At 32.2% G+C, this 23,400-nt stretch overlaps 1 protein-coding gene across 4 annotated transcripts in view; it reads right to left on the minus strand.

The window, feature by feature from the left end:
• LOC119645090 (teneurin-m) overlaps positions 1 to 23,400 on the minus strand; it is a 261,680-nt gene that overhangs the window by 130,103 nt on the left and 108,177 nt on the right. The window contains exon 1 of one of the 4 annotated variants that reach the window (XM_038044987.1): positions 13,360 to 13,414. The exons of the other annotated variants lie outside the window; for them this stretch is intronic. The gene's annotated coding sequence lies outside the window, so the exon portion shown is untranslated. Of the gene's footprint in view, positions 1 to 13,359; positions 13,415 to 23,400 lie in introns of those variants that run through there. 4 annotated transcript variants of the gene reach the window in all.

Here is a 23,400-nt window from a genome sequence, read left to right on the forward strand (position 1 = left end):
GTATTTGCAATTTTCTCATTTTCGATGTGCCTCACAATGCTGCGTAAGAACTTGAGCCCATTTCCGTAAGTGCAACAATGAAACTAGAGTGCCCGATTATAAAACGAGGTATATTTAATTGGTGCTTACCAAAATTAAACAAAACGAAAGGGAAATAGACATTAAAATGTCTATTATATAATAAATCTTAAGTAAATAAAGCGCTAGTATATGCTTAGAAATGTTAGCAATCTAAGATAAACGGTAAATAGGTTTCGTTTATCGATTATTCATTAATTACTTAGTACTTATAGGAAAGAAGGTTCATTAATGAGAGCAAACCGTTCGCAGCTGCTTAGTCTATTCGTGGTGTTCACGGTTTCGAGTGTCAGCACACTAGACCACGCTTTTTCATATTGCATTGTTATGTTGTGGAGACAACACATATTGCGACTTAAAAGATCTGTTGCATCCTATATATGTGTAGCTATTTAGATCGATTAGAGCTTGTTTGTCCAGAAGTATTGTAAAATGCTCACTTTGAACTTTGCTATTGCTTTCGATCGATGTTCTCTTCTCTATAATTTCATTGTTTAATCCCTTACACTTAACAGTGTTGCTTACTTCGGCTGAATGTATATTGCAGGCACGAAAGAATAAATAAAAAATAGCATTGATTTGTTTCAACAACATTCGTTTAGAAAACTGATTTCGATTGCAGTAAAAAAAAAAAAACCACAAATGTATGCAATCAGCTGAGATTTTACGGGACTGCATATAATCAATAAGAGATAGTGTTAGTCTTAGGGCAAGCGCTTAGAACACTAAAGCAAGTCTCTTATCTTAATATATCGTACTCATTGGCAACACACTATTATAGCCTGAACAGAGACTACAATAAGAAGCTAGAATGTATGACCGTATAGTCGCAATGTGTATCTAAAGGATATGTAACGCTTTGGGACTGTGGCTCTGCTATTCGCGCAAATGTTATCGCGCAGACATCTGCTGTCGAATGTCCTAATGGCATAGTAAAACACTTGTAATGCTTTGGTAAGTATCTCTTAAACTTATATTAAAAATTCGTAAAGGAATGTAAGAGTAAGCGAAATTTATCAAAGAATTTTCAAACCAACAATTTAATCACCGTAAGTCACAACAGAAGTTAGCTGCTTCCCAGCAAGGAATATATCTTTTCATAGAGCGTGTACGTTGCTCTAAATGGTCGCGCAAGCAGCTAGCTTCTCAACTTAACCTAATCTGATACTTAAAAAAAGGATTAACTTACTCGTGGCAGCTCGAGGTAAAGGTCGATGTATCGAAACAGTCCTTTTTTTAGTTACAAGCATAGCGACACAATTGATACAATTTAAGCTTTCTTCCCATTCTCTTCTATAATTATTTAAAGTTAATTATAGATTTTTATACTCAATTCGAACTGATTGTTTATCAGTCTAATTTATATATATAGGCTGTAAAAGGAAATGAAATATTTCCTATATTCTGAATTCGATTTAAATTTTAATTGAATTTTGCCCATAATGTAGGTCATGATCTTCTTCTGTAAGTCGTCAACAAGCTTAGCAAATGTTTGAAAATAAAATTTGCATAATTTTCAATGTTTACAATTTTGGCCTTGCTTGCGGGCTTGTAACATTTTAAATAAATTGCAAAATTATAAACTTTTTGTTTTTATGTTATTGAGAAATTTTAAGGAAAAGTAAAATTTCAACCTATATGGGGCGTAATAAATACGTTCTTACGGATACGCGTCATTTGCAGTCACTGGTAGTAGCACAAATTGAGCATAAGAAGAGGACAAAACAAAAAAAAAAAAAAAAAAAAAAAGAAAAAGACTCAAAGAATGTAAGCGTATTATAGAACATCGTGTATAGCAAGAACATAAACCGTGTGAAAATTACATTCATTCTTAACCACACATACATCTAGCTCAACAGCAGCAGCCAACCAACAAAGGTTTGTATAGTAAAAAAACAAAAGAAATAAAATTAATAAATAAATAAAAGAAGAACGAAGGGGAAGCTATGTGGAAAATATAAAATAAAGAAACGATCGTAGGCCTGGTTTTAAAGTTAAGTGTCAGTTAAGAGTTATATTTTTCAAGCTTTACTACATGCTTGGTGTTACGCAGCAGTATGTCTGTCACTTAGTCACTTTGTCACTTAGTCACTTAGCCCAGGCAGTTAGGCAGTGAGGCAGTCAGGCAGTCAGGCAATCAGGTAAACAAGCAGGCAAACAGTCAAGCAGTCATTCGTTCATTCAGGCAGTTAAATGCGCCTGGAAACGTAATACATATACACAAGTAGGTATGTGATTAAATTTCTTTTTAACGCTTCACATAACTACGAAAAAGAATGTGTACGTAAATGTATATCAGGCTCGTGAAGCTTACTACTAATGTTATTTTAATTAAGTTGCTTCTCCTTATTTTTCTATTTTTGTTATTTGTTTGCATAGTTCTACGCTTTGCAGAAATGTATTCAATTTAACACGTTTGTGTCAATTTATTCTCAACTATACAAAAACAATTATTTTCATTTTCATTTTCACTGCTATTGCTATTTACTACTATTTACGTTATCGTTATTATTGTTCCCTTTGCTGGTGCTTGCGGCTGCTGTTGTTGCTGTTTTGCTTGTGCAACATCTCCAAATTCTGTTTAATGTTTTGTGTATGGAGAGGTAAATGGTCTTTCAGCACAATACAAACGTAATGTAGCGTAAGAAACTTTATGGGAATAACAAAAGAATAACAAGTTTTTGGAATTTTCCATTTAAATAATAAAACTTTACTTTACTATGAAAAACTTTTCGAGTTTTTATTTCTGTTTTAAGGAATACATTATTATTTGTTAGCGCATTTTATGACTTTCAAACTAATTTGACAATTGATTGGAAAAGAAAGAGATAGAGAGGGACAGGGCAAAAATTTGAAGAATGAAATCAATCTTTTTTGATTCGTTATTGAAAAAGAAGAATTGCATTTTTGCCGAAAGTACCCAAAATGCTTTTATTGCAAATAAGAACAAAATACGTGCAGGAAAAGAACAAAAAAAAAAAAAAAAATAAAAATAAATAAATAAAGGAAATTTTAATACGGTATTAATGTTATTTTAAAAACCAAGTCCGATTGCTTATTTTACTTCTTGGTATTGGAGGAGGAACTTCGCGATATTGCATAAAGCGATTTTGAAAGTAACGTTACAGAATCTTTCCCACAGCAACCTTCAGCCCGACCATAACAACTGATTGCAGATGACAATTTTATTTATACAATTACTCCTTACGCGCAAAGTCATGAAGCACTAGGGAGCACTAATCTCTTCATGTACTAACATATTTTGACGGTATGAAATATTTCTTGAACCCATCCAGAAAGTCATCTTTCCCGAAATGCTTGTTTAAAGTTTTCGAAATGTATATAGGCATGTGTTTTTTATTTATTTATTCATTTGTTTTATTAAGAAAGTTTTGGCTTCTGCCAAAGACAGAATCGGACGTTTTGCTGGTTATATAGGTTGCGAGAGAAATTTTACAATTATCGTAATTATCGTAAACATCTTTTCTCTGCAGACTTTTATTTTCTTCGCAGAGGCATTAGGCCCGTTTAAATTATCCTCAGCCGCATATCGCTTTATTGGCTTGTAACCTTTTATCACGAATTCTTTGATAGAGCGCTTGTGAAAAAGTTTCGAGCCTATTTCCTAACTTTTTAGCAAATTCCAAGTCCTCAAGTCCTCAAATCTACTCTGACTTCACCTGTTCATTGACAGTCTAAAAGGTTTTATAAATGAGTACAAGCTCAAGGAAATGCATTGCGTGTGTGTAGATCGCAACCAAAATTCCACTAAAATACAAATGAAAATGTATTTAAACTAATTCTATTCTTGTTGTCTCTTTCAATGACTTGCTCTCATCCTCCTCGGTTGTATTACTTTCATAACAGCCGCGTTGCCACTTGTGCTTGTTTAAAGGCCTCAAAGTTTTAGTAATCAACTATCACTATAAATGATACATTAAGTGGTAGTGGGTGAAGGCGCAAGATATGTATTATACAACAAATGCACCACAATGGTCCATATTGAATGAATGTCGTGACATCAATTGTTCGATTTGAATGGGGGAGGGGGCGTAGATGGTTCGTTAGCTCATTAGAATTTTGCTTAGTTAATGATAATGGATTTGGGCAGCTATAGACATTTTTGAAAGCGATATAAGTGGCGAAAATTAATTAACTAATTGTATTGTACACATTACAGTTAGCTCAAGGTCGAGTAGGAAAAGGATAACGCCGACGAGAGTACATTTATAATAATTGACCTAAAAGCGATCAATAAGGAGCACTAACCCAATGAAATGCTACGATTTTCTTCTCTCTTTTCAAAACTTTCTTAATTTCCTAATGTGCGATTATTTATTTTTTAGCGAATATATATGTTTTTCGTTTTTTGTTTTTTTGTCTGTTTTCTCTTTTTTTTTTTTTTTTTTAATTTAAAAGTCATTTATCAAATAGTTTTTACATATTTTTCATTTCTCATTTTTCTCCATCTCCAAAAGCTTGTAAAAGTTTCTCTTAACCTCAAATCAATAATCAACTTAATTTTTAACTCTCGACAGTTTACTATGGAAAGTTTGTTTAGTTGTTCTTCTTTTCTTTTTGGTTTGTTTTTTGTTTGTTTGTTTTTTTTTTTTTTTTTTTGTTTTTTTTTTAAAGGAAACAGAACTAATGGTTGGCGAAGGTAGTCTGATTTCTCTTAACATTTGTAATGGTTTTGTAAGCATCAGCAAAAAATTAAGTGATGTCGATTGATAGCAGTGATGGAAGGGAGGGAAGAGTCGGTTCCGACTTAGGAGGAGAAGCAATGCAAAAATAACGATAATTTCAATTTAACGATATGTAAATGAACGAGGAACACAATTTTGTAGTGGTTGTTTGCTCTTGGGGTGCTTTTTAACAGTGCAACTAAGAACTTTCAAAAAACTATAGCCAAACATAAATTTTGCAGAAAGAATTTTACTCAAAGTTGTGAAATGATTAATAATTCTTATCCATGGCTGAATGGTTTTCGCAAAATCGCAAATGCTCACAGATCTGAAATGTGCAGCACTTTTTTGCACTTATACAATTTGGGGCGTCATGGAGAAAAGTTATATTTAAATGTTTATTAAAATTACACCATATAAAAATGCTTACATCGAATTATCTTCCTCTTATCAAGTTAACAAGCGGAAATTCACTGGGATGTGAACACATACTAAATCGCTTAAATTATACTTTGATTAATTCTATCTGTGAGGGAAATTATATTGAATTTGTCAAATACTTTTTATGCATAGAAATTCCCTTAACATATTCATAATTTTGATTAGTGTGAATAGTAGACTCATTTTACATGCGGGTCAGTTGATGCACTTGTTCAAAACTCGATTATGAGTTCAATAGTTTGCTTTTAAAAATATTTTCTTTTCTCTTTTCTTTTCTCTATTTTCTTCCTTTATCTTCATATTTCTCCTCATCTTTTACGTTGATCAAATTTTTCCTTCCTCTACCTCTCTCGCGTCCAATTAAGTTAAAATAGAGTCCATAGGTTAGTATACAATTAGAGAGAAGTCGGTGAAGTTTCTCTTTTCTTCGCTTCTTTATGAAGGGACAAAATCTCGCCCACAATTGTCCAAGAGTTATTTATAATTCAAGTGGTTCAAGCGGGGTATGTCCCCTGTTTAATTGGTGCAATCGTCGAAACAAAGGCACATTTCGAAATGTATTGCACTCGTGCAAGTTCGTAGCCGTCCAGCTTAAAGATTCACCTTTTTTATGAATCGTTCGCCGAACACATGGTGTCTGATTCTGTATACGGCCGTGCATTCATACAACATATGATAGGAGATTTCAGTCCTCCCTGCACAAAAGCCGCATATATCGTCATTATTATTATTAGTTTTTTTAATACGATTGACACAGCCGGGAGATGGTGGAGACAGCTTAGCAAATGTATGGCCGGCCCATCGGTGAAGGTAAACAATTATGTAAAGCTAAAGCAAAGTCTACATTGAAATTTGAAGGCGCGAATATTGACCTAGCAGTCGACGTTTTTTATCTACTCAGCAGTTTATGCGAAATTATTCTCTTTGAGCTGTCCCTATTACTTGAAGAAGTGTCTAAGTCTACAAGTGTAGATTAACGCTGACCAGATAGAAGGAGGATTTTTCGTAGATCGGGCAGCTTACGCTCTATATGGAGAGATTTTGTACATTTTTTTGGCTGGTCGTTATACTGTACTGTGGCTTCACTCTCCAGCTGAACTTTCCTCCGCCCGTCGTGATACCAGGCCTTTAATATAGCTTCATGGACATGCTATAGAAAATGATCGCATCTGTCGTTGTCCTTGAAGCTATCCTTTTGAATACCCAGTCGGCACTTTCACTGCTTTCAATAATTAAAGGGAAAGACACTCATATTTTTTGGACAAGCATATGTACGAGTGTATAAACAGCTGAGCTTTCCAACTACGGGGAAAGAAATACACGCAATAATTTTTCGAAAGTTCGGTTTGGGCCGAGCATAAGTTTTCTCTGGCAATATAATTTAAAGCGGAATATCATTTATTTTCTTTTAAACTAAAACAAATAAAGTTTTTCTTGTTTTACTAAAGTCAAGAAAAATGAAACGGATAAAAAACAAAAGCAAAAATAAAAAATAAAAAAAATAACTAAATAAATTAAGAGAACATATTCAACTGCTGTATAAACAAAGTTGTTCTTTATAGTTATTTATATAATTTTCAGATAATATAAGAAAAACAATGCTGAAAGCCAAAAATAAATGTCTCCGCTAGACATTTGACTTCATCATGGCACTTGCTTAAGTTTGTTAAATTTGTCCCCTCGAAGGTTTTAAGGCAATAAAATATTTATACTTCGTATGATTGCGATGCCAGACAGTTGGGAAAATATGTTATTCACACCCACACCGCTCACAGGCGAAGGCATATAAACCATTTTGTTTATTTTGTTCGTTTGTTAAAAATCCATAAGGTATGCAAGCTCTCAATTACAAAAGTAAAAGGCAAAAGCAACAGCGCCGAGATGCAGAAGCGGAAGCTGGTCACACATATATATTTGGCATTGTGACGGATATATCTGCTTGGGAAGATGCTTATGCGATGTAAAGCGTATTTAATTCATCTTCTTATTAATAAAATACCATTTAAAAATCATTGCAGGCATGTACGTGTGAGAAGGCGTTATGCAATGATATTACTTTGCTTGTAAGGGGATGCAAAATTCGACTTAAATTGTGTATAGCTGTCGTTCTGTATTTCTTTCTTCTTTTTTTTCTTTTTAGTTCTCTTAAAAAAGAATTCATTGTCTCTTGTTTGTGTTTGCTTTATAGTGTTTGGATTGATGAATGATTTTTAAGACACTTTGTTTTTTCATTTCTTTGTTATGTCGAAGAGATCACTTCAGATCATTTGTTTATACAGTTGTGAAGCGATGTTGAAATGAATAATTTTCTTGACAAATTTGAAAAGAAATCACTTTGTGGCCGTCCGGGTGGAATTAAAGAAAAACAATTCAATTTTTTTTTTTTTTTTTTTTTTTTTTTAAATTTAGTCGCTCTCAATGCAATTTTTAATACCATCATTGATCAAATAGTTAATTTCCCTATGTGCAGCCTACATTCGTTTCTTCTTTAGCTATCTTTTACAATTTCTTAATTTCCTGTTGTGTGCCCAATATTAATTCCAAACATTTATCAAATGTTTTAGTAGCTTAGTTTATAAATAACGTTAACGTAGACGATCTTTTCCCGTAAGCAATAAAACGTTTTTCCTTTTAACGAATAAAAAAAATCAAAAAGACAAAATACCGAATGCAGGCAGCCTTTTGCCATTACATTTTTTTTTACGACAATTTTTTACGCTTTAATAACAACTAATTACACTTGTTACGCTCGTATAATGATATTCTGGTGTTCAGTTACCCAAAAACTAAAATAAAATAACTTATGTGACCAAAGTGAGAACCAATCTTATCTTGTAGGTAACTAAAATGAAGTAAGAAAGAAACAAAAATCATTAGAGCGTCACTTTTGTTCATCACTTAACCACCGGTATCACATGACAAAGGTTTTTAAGGTAAGCACAAGCAGCGATAGAGGGAGAGAAAGCCTAGTTCATACTACTCTACTTAGGGAGCGGCTTGAGAAACTTTGTTACTTTGACCTGAATTTCATAAGAAATGAGAAAAAGCGAATATAAATGTATTTTACTTTTCTCAAATTTAATTAAAAAATGAAAAGCAATCGACGCGTCATTCATTTCAAAATAATTCCGTTGAAAAGAAAATTTAGAAACTCGAAATTTATATATTATAGTATAAAATTTCAAATAAATCCTAAATCCTTAACTGAATAAAAATGTTTTCTTCTTCTTTTTTCTTTTTTTTTTTCTATGACGAATAATGTGGAGGAAAGGAACAGAAATCTACAGATAATATCAGCGTATTTTCAAACGACAAACAAGCAGCAAGCACCAAGCAAGTGATAGAAATGGTGGTAAAAGTGAGGCGGACAAGTGAACCAGCCTTCTTCTAACGATCAATAATGTATGAAAAAGGGTATGTATGGCAAGAAGAAAAAACAAATAAAATCGCTACAGTTCTATATGCAGGAATAGATAGTCGTTTAGAAAATTCATCTAAAAGGGAAACGGAGAAATATCTTTTAGACAAAAAGCTCGAAATTAATTTCATTGCGAAAAGCGAACAACCCAAAGCTATCATTTTCAATGACTCCAAACTATTGCGTCAAACATAGTCAAAAGCTTTTTTTAACGCCAAAGAGGATTAGGCTGATGGGTTGTTTGATTTCAGATTCGCCTTTAACATGCCGACATTTGCGAGTTAATTGGGGTGGAGTATTGCGGTGACTTTTTAAACCGAATTCTTCATTTGCATTTAGATATTTTGGCCTCAATTGCGTTGTTAATGATTTGCACTTAATAATCCTTCCAAGGATCTTGCTCAGGAGGCTCTAAAGACTAGTAGGCATCATTTGGAAGCTTGCCTAACTTACGAATAAACATAACTTGAGGCGAACACCATATATTTAAAAAATATTGGACAAAGGTGTGATGCATGAGTTACGTATGCAAATGAAATATCGATTACCTTTACGATAACATAGTTTTCTAAATTTATATTTTTGATGTCATTCAAATCATTCATCATCACTTATAGAGCGGTCGTCGTTTCCGCTCGTTTCCTTTATCCAAAGTATTTACTTTATGATCTCACATAATGCATTTCGGGTCTAAAAACTTCATCCCTGGATGGAATTTCCATTGGTATCACTCACATCAAGACCGTTGTCTTCAATTGTATCAGTTTTAAATAATGGAATTTCACAGAAATTTAATCTTCTCTGCAACTCATCCGCCCAAGTACAGTTTGGTTAATGCAGTTTGCTCGCGAGCACGAAAGCAAATATATCTTGAGGCTATTTTCGATTTAAAACTAAAAAACTTCAAAAGGCAAGATGAATGTGAATTTTGAAAAGTTTCGATTCGAATTAACAACAACTTTGTTGTCAGAATAATGAATATAATTTTTTATTCATCGCTTAACCGAATTAAAATTTTTATTTAAACTGTCTTTAAATGCGCCGCCCAGACTATATTTCTCTTCTTCTATGAAAATCGCTGGCCACTAATTTCATAGTTTTTATAAATCCACAATTTATTGATTTATTTTCTTCCCATACAAAACAATCCGTTACGCCTGACAAATTTAAAAGAAAAAAAAAAATGTATTGATTATAAATTACAAAATTAATTGTAGAGAGAAATCTCAATAATAAACCTTTTCCCCTTTACATGAACTAGGGCAACACAGTCGGTCAGCCAGTCAGCCAGTCAGCCAGCCAACCAGCCATACCTAAGCGTGCTTTAAAAATACAACAAAAAAAGACGAAAAAAACCTATTACAGCATAACACGCCCTCATAAAATTAAAGAATGTTAACAGAATTATTTACTTAGCTGACCAACATGCGAGTATTCTATTAAATAAGAAAACATATATATATATATATATATATATATATATATATGTGTGTAAAAAATGAGGAAAAGTAAAATTCAATCAAGTGTAAAACCTCAAATAATACGAAATTTCAAGCTCTCGATATTGAATTACAATAATCTTAGAAACGTCTTTTAAACATTATGTAAAGCAACCACTACTTTATTCGGTGTGGTATCGTTATCTTTCAGTGATTCTTGTTTAATTGTATTTTGAATTAATTGTTGTGGAATTTTTCATAAATTAAAAGTACTCTTGGTGGTAATGTTTTTTTTTTTTTTTTTTTTTTATAACTTAACCGCATTTTTATTTTTAGGGTAAACTTTTGCTGGTCTTTGCTTAGTTACAACGAGTCCTTTTTTACGCAGTCGTTTTACGCTTTTGTCATGGCGGAGAAAAAATATCAAATTACTTTTTTTTTTTTTTTTATTTTATGAAAAGAGAAAAAAAATTAGTTCAGGGTTTTCTCTAGCATATCTCACTATAATCCAACTGTCATAAATTGTTAGCATTAAAGAAAAAAAAAAAAAAAAACCAGAGAAATTTTTATATCCTTTTTTTTAGGCGTGCGTGGCGTAAAATTATCAGCATATAAAATTTCATCATATATTTTTTTTTTTTTTTTTTTTTTTTTTTTTTTTTTTTAGCTCAACCATCGAAATCACTTTCAAGGATTCTCATGTTATTTCTGCTCATTCATAATCTGTCTCTTTTTTGCTTTTATTTTTTATTAAGAAATATTTGGACAGTTTTGTACTAAAACTTGTCACAATAAAAATACTATAATAGAGAATTTCTCTTCAGTGACTTATATAAATCCATTGATGCGATTTCCTCTCCTTTCCCCCTTCGCAACCATAAAAAAGGCAAGTTCGAGCAATTAAGACGAATTGTGGTTACCCAACGCAAAGCGTTTTACTCCTAATAAATATCTGAGCAAAATTTCGATGCTAACACCTGGTATAGATCGTAAATTGTTGGAAGGAAAATGTCCTTGGTTTTTATCGTACTTTTTAAGAATCATTTCATTCCATCTCTGTTCCTAACAAATTACGTTTTTCAATATGCTGGGGCAATCAATTAACGCCAACCAACTGGGTTGATATATTTTCTATTTAAAATTTAATTTTCACTACGACTTTATGCATACGCATGATATATTAAGTTTTTTTTTTTTTTTTTTTTGTTTCCTTTATCTTTGCGTGAAATTGTGTCAGTTTTTATCCTCGGCGACATATGCCTAGTATTAAAAACTTGTACAAGAAGTAATCACGTAATTTTAATTAAATTCAGCATTTTTTGTGCTAAACGTTATTGTGATATTTACGCGATCGAAAATGCCCACATAAGCAAGCGACGGACGAACCTTTTCATATTGATTGAAAATCTTTTGCTGGTCAAGTAACCGACGGAGCGAATTGACATAATGACATCGTCGAGCGGAAATCGTTGAACGGCGCCTTTCACAATTTTTATGTAATTTTGATCATTTTTGCACGAGTTGCAGCGACTTGAACGTTGTTTGTTCTGCTACTTTAAAAAAAACGCAAGGATTCGAATTTTGCGCTTTGTTTGAAAACTGCATTGATTTCAAGCAATTTGTTGATGGTTTGCTGGCTCTAAGTAATTCGTACCTTACGCAAAGGTTATATTGGAAAAATTTAAAAAAAAATTTAAAAAAAAACGTAAGATGAAATTCCAAGTAACAGTTGATGTACTAGAGATATGAATGGAAAAACTGTGCCGCGCCGTAAGTCGATGGCTGCGATGATTCAAACTGACGGTCAACGCGTAATTTGCAGCGACTTCTTTCTGCTTGTCAAATGTCAAAAAGGACTGATCTTAAGCAAATGATGAAGTTATGGCAGAAAATGTGGGGGCTTTTCAGGTTTTTCAAATACACAATTGGGGAAGCGTTCGACTGGTTGTATTATTTTTGAAGTAGACTACGTATTTTGAAATTGTCACAAATGGAATAACATAATGAATATACCATAATTTTCTAATGCTTGCTATCAAAATTGTGAAATTTCATTTTGTAAACATCTTCTGATATATTTAGGTTACTGTAGAATGAGTTCGTTTTGTCTGCATATACGAGATCATCGCTAAGAACTTGGGTTATATGAAAGAATAAAAGAAGCACATAAATTAAAAGAATTTAATTATATCAGAACGAAAATGCGATTTGTAAAAGAAAAAAAATCAAAAGAAAAATTAATAAGCAACAAACAATATCAAATCAAATATGAATCGGAGAGTAACGAAACTCATTGACTACTTGGGCACATACAACTCTAATGGAAGTATCGAAAACCAACTACATACATATTATATTTGTTCACAAAATCACTCTGAAAATAATCTGCAAGTGATACGAAATTGATCCAAAGCAGAGATTAGTAGCGATACGAGTCGACTCGCGAAACAGTACTTACGGTCATAACCCTTACAATACCCACAAAATTTATAAATAATCACCAATAATGTCTCACGCATAAGAATTGTAGATGTTTCTGAGGTTTAACTTGGGTGCACTACCGTAAAGCTATAATTACACGGCTATAATCCGACGGCCCGGTGAGTGTGACACATTCAATCGTCCCAAGATTAATAATCACCGCAACATAAGATGCCGACGTCGGCGCGGTCGTTGCCGTGAGGAAGACAAGATCGTCGACGGTCAGACGAGGTACGTTTAAGGAGGAAAATTTTAGGAAAAAAACATTATAAAGTCTCTGGTCGGCCTTTCTAAGTTCCATCTAACCCGAACTCGGAATGAGATAATTACTTAGAGGGAAACCACTCTATACTGTACGCATGGGCACAGTAATCTCACTGGGCGCAGCTTGGCCTATCTTAAGCTCTTTGGAGAGAGTAGATTGTGAGCAGAACTCGAAAACCGAGTAGACAACCATAGAAATGCAGACAAGCGTGGAAACGAATCTTCCAATGTCACCAAACAGAACGAAGAATATCTTGTAGTCTTGGGCTCGTGGGCGTGTTTTATAGATATATATTTCTTTTATTACACTCGACCTCATGTTTCTGGAACTATTTGTACACTTGTAGCCACAACTTATAATAATAAATAAACTCAACGATAGGCCAATATATGGAAGAGCAATGTCAACTGAACACCGGCAGGACTTATCAAAATTGTTTAGTTAAGTTTTTTGAAAGGTTTGCCTAGCAATAGCTTTAATTAGCTTTTAGTGAAAACCTAAGCAACCGAGGGACAGTTAGAAACTATTAACTTTTCGAATTCTTAGACTTACCTCTTAAAATAGTTGCTTATTCAAATGGAATATACAGTATATAGTATATATATATATATATATATTTCTGTCCTACTAATTGTTTTTATTGTTTACTGTTAGAAATCTTAAACTGAAATAATTAATTAATTGATTCGATACAGGGCTTTAAGTAATATCTGAATTTATGACTCAGCTAAAGTATTTCCGTTCAGAGCCCATTACTTTCTTCTTTTTTCGTTTTTATTCTATAATTTATTTATCGCAAAATGTATTTCCACTCAAAATTCTGAACTATAAAAATTCTTTGTATTAATTCATAATCGGTTACAATACAAAGAAAGCACTTTTGAAAATCGACATTTTTTTTTTTTTTTGCTCACTCTCAAGCTAATAAGTGTCGACATCAATTCTTACGTAATTTTGTTGATTTCATTCTGCTCTATCGAGTAAACTGTGTCGCAGTGCAGCACAAAAAGATTTATTGTAATGAATGACGTTTTTGTACGTTATTTAATATTTCTATTAACATTGTAGTGTGTGTATAAGTGTATTATCTATCATCCATCATCTATCATCTATCCTCTGGCATCTATTTCGTATCTAATTCTTTCTGTACTTTTAATAAAATTATCTCTAATAAAATCGCTCAATTTAATATTCAATGAAATTATTATGACAATTTAACGCGATTTTTATATTTGATCGCAATGCATTTGCAAAGAAAATCAGCGACAAAGATATTATAATATATATATATATATATATATTTGTATATTTGCGACGTAACCAAGATTGAATTCAATTTTCTCGGCATCCAAATGTCAAAGAAAAATGATATATAACAGAAAGCTGTAAAACTTTACCTTCAAACAGTGAGGAGATATTTAAAAAAATTAATCGGAAGAGCAACGAAGACATATTTTTATTTATTGATGTATTGGTTTATTCAGTTCCAGATAAAAAATTTCAGCCGACACAATGCCAACTTAGAGCTATGCAATTATGCAACAAAATTTGGTAAGAGGGATAAAGTAATAGATCCATGGCTATAGAACTCAAAGAATAAACAAAGCCAGCCTAATAGAACAATTGCACCGATTCCAGTATTATACACCAAATATATATATATAGAAATTGTTTGGCGAGCAGAACGAAAGAGTACATGTATTAGTGAGGACAAGAGGGATAGTCATTATAAGCAGCAAAATAATTTTCATGAATCATACGAATAAATAAAGATCAGCTAAAGTTAAATCTGTGTTAAATCAAATTACAGGGTGGTACGGACGCTAAGGACCTATCCGTAAAAGAGCACCCTCGATGACAGGTATAGAGTCCAGTGATGTGTCAAACAAATAAAGATTACTATTACACATCATACCCAGCACCTTGAAAGGATTCTGAAGCTGAAGGTTTTAGGCAGCAGTGTAGTAGTGGCCAAACTACTTGATAGCACCTTCTTAATGCACTATGCACACTGAACGTAATTCTCTTCTGCCAATAGCTATTCAGTGCACGTAATCTTAAGTGAAACCTCTTGTCTTCATTCTGAATAAATGTGCCTCGAACACTGTTCCAATTAAATAATTTATGAATGAATTTTTCATCCTTCCTTCTTACCTTAATCCTCGTTTATAAAGGACGAGTTGGCCAATATTTGTACGGCGAAATATTTTGTTTGCAAGAACTTATTAAGCAGGCGCGCAGGACAAAAAATTTTTGGTTAACGTGGTTAAGACCAGAAAATCTTCAATCAGATTCACTTTGCTTATCTATCCGTCCGTCTGTCCGTCTGTTCGCCTTGTTATTATATTTTCAGATACTTTGATGAGATTCGGTGCAATGACATGTTTTCGTCCAGGGACAAACGGTATTGCGAATGGTCCGGATCGGAGATTGACCACTTCCTATATAAGACCTTATTTAGACTAGTTGTTAGATGAATAGGGTGGTGAAGGGTATTTAGAGGTAGTGCGCGATCCAGTATCGTTTTTTTTTTTCTTCTTTTTTGTTTAGTGCAACTTATGTGAAACAAACATATATATGGTATCCATGCGAAAAGTCAAATTCAAGATGATACCGGTCGACTTACTTGATTTTTAAATGTTTGAGCCAAACATCTTTCAAGGCGTACATACATACGGATTTGTAACTTAATTGGGACCGTTGCTTCAAATATACCAAATGCGCTATAGAGGGGAACAGTGAAAAAGCTCTTCTTAATACAAAAAATACATGCATACATATGTCGAGTCATATGTCATAAGAGAACATGGAAAGTTATCTACAATCTCTGTATATTTGATCGGTTGGAAAGGTAATAATGATAATAAAGTTGATAATAATTTTCTAATTTGCTTTATAACGTATATATTGTAAATTTTGCGAAATTTTTTCAATTTTTTTTTTTTTTTTTTTAATTAACGTTCTATATACTGAAGCAATTAAAAGCACTTCTATGAAAGAAGAAACGCATGAAGAGCTCGTCTTCCTTGAATTCCTTCTACTGTTAATCTCTTTACCGTTGCTTCTCTTTATCCATTTCTTTCTTTCAAAAGTCTTATGCGCATAATTAAAAAAAAAGAAAAAGAAAAAACTCGCACGCAATGAAAGCGAAATGTGTTTTTTTAAAACCTTTTCGCAACATTTGTGTAATTAAAGCAAAAAAAAAAGAAGGGAACAAAAATGTATGTATTTATGAAAAACTAGAGCGCTTCTCATCTCTTATTGCATTTAGTTCATTTATTTTCTGTATTTGTTGAGCGTTACCATTTATATATATATATATATATATATATGTATATATATAGATTTTTTTTTTTAACAAGTGCTATAATTTTCCTTTTACCATATTTCTCTGTTTCCGTACTCTTCTTCAATTCAGCGAAACTGTGCTCTACTTTTTGTTCCTATTTTCCATTTTCAATTTTGTGTACGTATGTGCTTTTTGCACTTTCTATGCAATATATTGTTGCGCCTTTGCGCAGTCATTGATATACCTACACATGCATGCAGTGATTGTGTGTTGTTGTTGCTATTGCTTTTGCGTTACTGCTTAAGTTGACATGTTGTGTTTTAACCCCTCGTACTTTGTTTAATATCACGTTTTTTTTTTGTTTTTTTTCTAGCTGTGTTTAAATGAAACAACGAGTTGTTTGTGTTCAGGAAAAAAAAAAAAAAAAAAAAGTAAAAAAAAGACCGTGTAAATGCGAAATGACGAAGAAGATGTATATATATATGAATGAAAATGAATTTATGCTAAGCTTAGCTGTCATTTGTCATTAGCAAAATTAAATTTATATATACGCATATGCGTGGTTAAATACACACACAAACGCATATACCCACAGATGAAAATATAGATTTTATTTCTCTTTCCGCGCTTCCGCTATAAATTGCATGAAAACTAATGTCGAATTTTTTTTTATTTCTCTTTAATGATCGCAAAAATTTTACATACGAACAAAAATTTGTATTAACTTTATTTTCTGTCTATGAATGGATGGATGGATGAGCAAGTGCACGAATATTAAATTTTTATATAATTTTAAATGATATACAACAATAACAATAGCAGGAACAACAAAAAGTTAAAAATCATTTCAGTTATTTACCTATCCTTACTCATTTACATACATACATATATATATATATATATATATATACGTGCGCTTATGCGCTTAGTTATATAAAACGTAATTATCTCGTGTTTTTTATTATGAAAATTAACCTGAGAGTCGTTAACAGCTAAACACTTGATGGTGGGCGTTAAATTTATAACTAAATATGTTACGCGCAACAAAACTAAAGCAAAACATAAAAATTTAATATCGTTTTAGTGCTTTAGTTTAAAATTAATTCAACATCAATTTTTATTAATGTGTCAAACGAAAACATGTTGACTTTTATTATTGTGAACGAGCGGAGATTCGGATCGTTCGAGTGGTAAAAATTCGAAAATCACAAACTAGACGGCAAAGTATTTCATATTAATTCTGATTTTATGAGTTCATGTTGTTAATGCTACTTTTTTTTTGTTGTTATTGCTTTTTTCTCTCGTTATATTTGCTTCATTTGATTTAAGTTCACATTTTGGAAAACGACAAGCAGAAAAAATTAAAAAAAAATTAAAATAAAAAAATAAAAAACAAATAAGAACATTATAGTTGGGCAAGGTGGACTCTTAAATACCTTACACTACTTCGCCTAGTGTAGTTGTGGTAATAATATATCAAAAATTTCGTATTATTTTCATGAAAGTCCGCATATTGATAGGATGACCAATCCAAATCATCATATGACGTGACCCCAACTTAGCAAACTTAATTTACTTCTACTACAAAAATGTTGTGATTTTTAGAAATTGGCCTTTTTCTCTTTATAAGGGCTTCTGTCTCACGATAACCCTTATATACGTTAAGATCTAAATAATATACCTATGTGGTCCAAGTTCGCTACTGTTAAATATTTTGGTTAATTTGCAACTCTGGACCAAATTTCGGCATAAAATGTTAAGAATTAAACCTTGAGTATCTGATATGTGGCGGGGTCGAAGAAGTACATCTATGCAATTCGCATTGGTTCCACCTAATTTTTATGTCAAATAACTATCATTAACAAATTTTCATCATAAAACATTAATATTTAGGCCTTTTTGGCATATAAGTGGTATCTAAGAAATGGGCTTACGTGATCCTTATTAGGTAAAGTTGAATTCTTTGTTATTTTACTATTATGAACCCATTCAGACTATGAAATGCTATTACCAGCGACTATTGGAATTTTCCCCGACTTTTCGAAATAAGGCGTTATATAGGGAGCGATCAGTAAAGTAGATCGATCCGAATCATTTTCAATAGCATTGGTCGTTGGGGTAAAGCAAGTCAGTATACGAAATTTCATCAAAATATTTCAAAAAATGCGATTTGTAGATTGAAAATAATTTACGGACAGACACGTATAATAGAAAGAGGGCGGTATAATAGAAGGAGGATCTTAACATATTTCGCATACTAGCGGCCATACTAGATTAATGTTGTGTAGACCACAAGTTGTGTAGAGTGAAAAAAAAAAAACTTTTGTACAAAATCACAAATGTGGTACGGACTCGCTTTATTTAATTTTTTTTTCGTTCCTATTTCACCAATAAATCTAGGTCGAAGTGCTAAGGGAAGAAAAAGTAAAACTTTGAAATAAAAATTAAAAAATTAAATTTGAAAGAATTTTCAAGTTTTGTAGCGTTAATGTTAATTAACATTTTTTCCATTTGCTTAGTAAAGAGTAAACTAAGGGCTTAGAAGAATGATACGCGAAGAGCGTTTATTTTCAAAGTGACCTAAATGAATTGTCGTATATATTTTGAGAATAGAATCCGTTATAAGTTTAAGAATTTCCCCGATCATATAAGCTAGTCATTGTCGTTTAACAGGACGGGCTGTCTTTTGGTATAGAGTTTGCGTTAAATTATATAATAAAGTTTTCGTGTTCACTTCGATAATCGAATACGAAAGAGAGTTGAACAGGTGGAATCGAAATTAATTTTAATCGTTTTGCAAGCATATTCTTTATGCTTACACATCCATGTCATGTTCTCCTCTTACATATCTTACCTGGTAGACTTTGAGTGATAGGAAACTTTTCTAATGACATCATTCATAGAATATCAAAATATATATATTTAGTAGGCAAGAATCTCGACTAGCAACTCAGTGGTCGTGGTTTCAAATCTCAAGCCGAGGCTTAGAATTTATTCTCTGGCTAAATTAATAATAATAAATTAATAATAATAATATATATATGTTTTTTTTTCGGCAAGGAATTCATTCTTGGGTTTCTAATCTAGTAAACTTTGAATGAGAAGCAGAAAAACAAATATCTGATAATATTAATCACAGAGAATTTGAAAAATGTTTTATTATAATTTAGGAAAATTGTAATCCTCTTATATTTCCAATGCAGTAGATTTTGAACGAGAAAAACATTTCTGATGACCGCATTGCTGGAATATCAAAGAAAACTTTTCATATCGTTTGAAACGTTTGCATTGAGCGGCTTGAAAAATTTGAGATTTCACTTTACAACTAACATGTGCGCAGATATTCTTCGCCTATTTTGCTAAAAGGATCGGAAATCTCTGCTGTCACTTTACGTCTTCTGATTAGAAAAATAAACTGACGCGAACGCTTTGGTGCGTTAGCGAAGTCGAGGTAATGTAATCAATGAACAACAACAACAGCACAGATCGGGAGCAGCTTCGGGAAAGTTAACAAATGAACTGAAAAAGTCTGCGACCTTTCAGGAAAGGAAACCGCCAATAGCAGATATTAGCATTGCTTGTAATTTATGCGAAATTATGAGTTTCCGTTTACTGTTATTTAAATATAATTTTTCAGTTCAATAAGAAGGAGGAAAGAAAAGCAGAAAATGCGAGTCATCATTGAATGCGGCATCAACTTATTTGTCATCAAGCATGTGTCCTTTAAAAAGCATATTGCGATAATGTCTTGGCTTCACACAAAATTTTCAAATTTTTGCTCGACTGAAATGATGATAACAACATTTTGCATATGTATGCATATGATATATGTATATATATCAAGCAAAAATTTGAGAATGAATATGTATATATATATCTATAACTATCAACGATATTAGGACTAACTATTCGACTAACATTCTTGCTGAAAGAAGATTTTTCTTACCACTGGATGGAGGAATGAGAGGTAAACACTTTAATTCGTTAGTTCTTGCTTCTTTCTTATAAAAGTAAGAAAGAAATAATTTCTACATTATAAAACTGCTTTGCCTCTTTCGTCCATGTAGCGGAAAGAAAGCTCATTTAGCGATACTCATCGCTCTCACATTTATCGCTTGTTCTAAGTTCTAGGTAAATATATTTAATTTGCTAATTAAATATTGTAAATAAATGTAGAAACCATGCTTGAAAAAAAGAAAAAAATAAATAGAATAAAATAAAAAATTGACGAGCAAATAAAACGCATTGAAACAAAGAGAAAGTTCCGCTCTTAGAAGCCGCTAAATTGATGTCTACAACAAGCCAATTGACTCTGCATATATTCTTCGCACATTTCGCTGAATAGATTTGCTTGTGATTTTTCGGTTAATTATTTCGCAGATGATATTACCTACGCATCTCATACGCAATCGATTTTCATTAAGGAGGACGTGTTGTGGTCGGGTTATTTGGGAAGTGAAATTCTTTTGCTGGGAAGAGTTTAAAATGCGTTCGCACTCAATCTGGTAGAATAATTCGAATCAAATTGGTTTATCAATATTCAGGAGGGGACACCTGTCGTCATATGAAATTCAACTGCATTAAGCGTGAATGTTGCAGGACAGAGAGATGTCAGTATTCATAAGGAAACTTGAAAAATTTGAATTAGATTAAAATATGGGCATCAGTTGAAATAGACAGGGCGTTGAAATATTCTGGTGAAGTTTGATATACTGACGCGCTTTGACCTAAAAACGAGTGATATTGAAAATGGCTCGGATCGGATTACATTTATAACTACCTTCTATAAAACAACTCATTTTGAAGAGCCGTTATGTGGATGAGATTACAAGAGGGTATAAGATATTTAATAGTGAGACGTGGTCCACTATAGTGTTTTCGCTTGGTTTTTTTCAGGTGAGCACATATTTACGACATGCATGTGAGCTGAACATAACTGTATTAAGCGAAGTGCAGTATTTGTGATGGGTTGTGTGTGTGTGTGTGTTTTTTTTTTTTTTGCTTGTTATTGCAAAAAATTGTATACGAACGGCAGTTAATCAAATAGACATAAACAAAAAGGAGCATTAAGTAATACATTGGCCAATGTCTGTAGATAGCTATAATACAAACGAAGAGAAAAGAAATTCCATTTGTTTCGGTTGTTCCGGTAATATATCGATTAAAAGGTTAAAAGGACAAACTTAGTCAAAAACAAGCTGAAAATAATTGTTATATTGATGTACGCGGTCTATGTGTACACGTCTAGTCATTATTGATATACAATAATTGATGAGTTCTGTTTTAATCTTTGCTCGTTTATTAATATTTACTACAATTTTTAGCATATGATTCACATAACTTGAAATTTTTGTAAATAATTGAATTGAAATGCATTCTTTAGATCCTTCTATTTAATGAAATGCAATATTATGCAATTTTTATAGTAAATAAATCACCAAGAGTTGTCTAAAGTATTTCTTAAAAAAAAAAAAAAAAAAAAAAGAAAAAAAAGAAAAACAAAATAACAAAACGCTAAAAGGCCTCTTATTAATATATGAGTGGGGCACTGGATGGCTGCCCGCCTGCTTGTTCTCTCGTTGACTAGCAAAACATAAGACCCCCTTAGATATAGACATTTAGGTGTGTATATATGTGCTTTTTATGAATTTTGTTTAGAATTCAAGAGACATAAACACACACAGAATTACTTAGATATATAAAAGAAGACCACTTGTGGGCATGTGTAATGTTTTATTCATATTGTTGCTGGACTTAAGAATGTATTTAGAACACAAAATGTTTTGCTTGTACACAAATTATTGTATAAAACGAATATCAGGCACCTCTTAAGCGGGAAGATAACAAAGTTGAACTAAAATATGTTTAGAATATTTTTTTGAATTTATTCCCTTTTACATTTTTTTTTACATCATTTTTTTTTACATCATTTTTTTTTTTTTTTTTTTTTTTTGTATGCAATCAATTGGTCAGCTAAGGTGAGATGCGGAATATCTTCACTTATTAGGTAAGTAAAACCACATTGATTTATTGAGGAAAATTGAGAAATACTATCATGTCTGAAAACTACCACAAAATGCAATAAATTCGTTAAAAACAATGAGTTTAGCTTCAAAAGGCACAATTTTCTTTAAGATACTGCTTATTTATACATACAAATATTTAAACACATATATATATATATATAAATGTATATTTAATCTATAGATATAGATATTTTTGATATGTAAAAAACAAATTCGAATTATGTAATTATATCGTTTATAATGCAGATGTGGGTTTTTTCTTCATACTCTTGCTATTTATAAAGTGACATATGCGGCTCATTAACTTCTAAAATGACATAACATTCAAATTAACATATTTCGACACGAGCAATACTACGAAAAATTCCAGTTGTATCATATGTCATTCATCAGTGTCACGATGAGATTTTATGGAACACGTCACCTCTTTAACTAAAACGTAAACAAAAAAAAGAAAGGGAAGAAATGATGAGGAATTTTTTAAAATTTATATAAGAATTTTGAATCATCTACTAGAGGAACTCAAAAAGTTATGGGAAATTTTCGATGTGTACGAAGCTGTTATTAGTTGCTCGGCCATAAATGTTGTTGGTATTGCAAGTGATCCGCTTACGATATACAAGAACCTTTAAAAGCCCTCAGAAGACGCTTAGATAAAACATGGGCCCATTTAGAACCTCGGTGTAAACGAACTATTTGGGGCTTTAAGATCTAAGTATTTAATTTCTAATATCTGTCTTACGCACGATTGGTCGACTAGGTAAGAATAGCGACCAGCACATCTGTGTTCTCGAGTTATAATCTAAATTTTGGTCGTAGTTATAGTGAGTGCGCATTTGGTAAGAGAACAGCATATCATTTTTTTTTCTTTTAGTTCTTGTCAGTAGTAATAAGGTAAGAAGAGAAAATCACATCTAATGCCTTAGCTAGCTGATCGTTATCATAAAATTTGTAGAGCAAGAAGATTATCATGAAGATTATTATGTGTGTGAATGTGTTCTGTAAGGGTTTAATTTCTCAGTACGAAACAAAATTAAGACGAATTAAGTAGAAACACTATAATGGTCTTCGACACGCTATTGAGCACCCTAAACAACCGTACAGTTTATTCATATGGCGAGTTGTCAAAACGAACCGTTCTATGGGAAATGAACGAAACAGAGGTCGAATCTGATTTGTTCTTGAGCCAAAAAGACGCCGATATACCAAACCTCATTAAAATATGTCAGAACACAAGAAAATAAGACAAATAGCCAGACGTATAGGCCGAGAATATAT

The sequence above is a fragment of the Glossina fuscipes genome, unplaced genomic scaffold, assembly GCF_014805625.2.
Source record: "Glossina fuscipes isolate IAEA_lab_2018 unplaced genomic scaffold, Yale_Gfus_2 1, whole genome shotgun sequence".
Taxonomy (NCBI): Eukaryota; Metazoa; Arthropoda; class Insecta; order Diptera; family Glossinidae; genus Glossina; species Glossina fuscipes.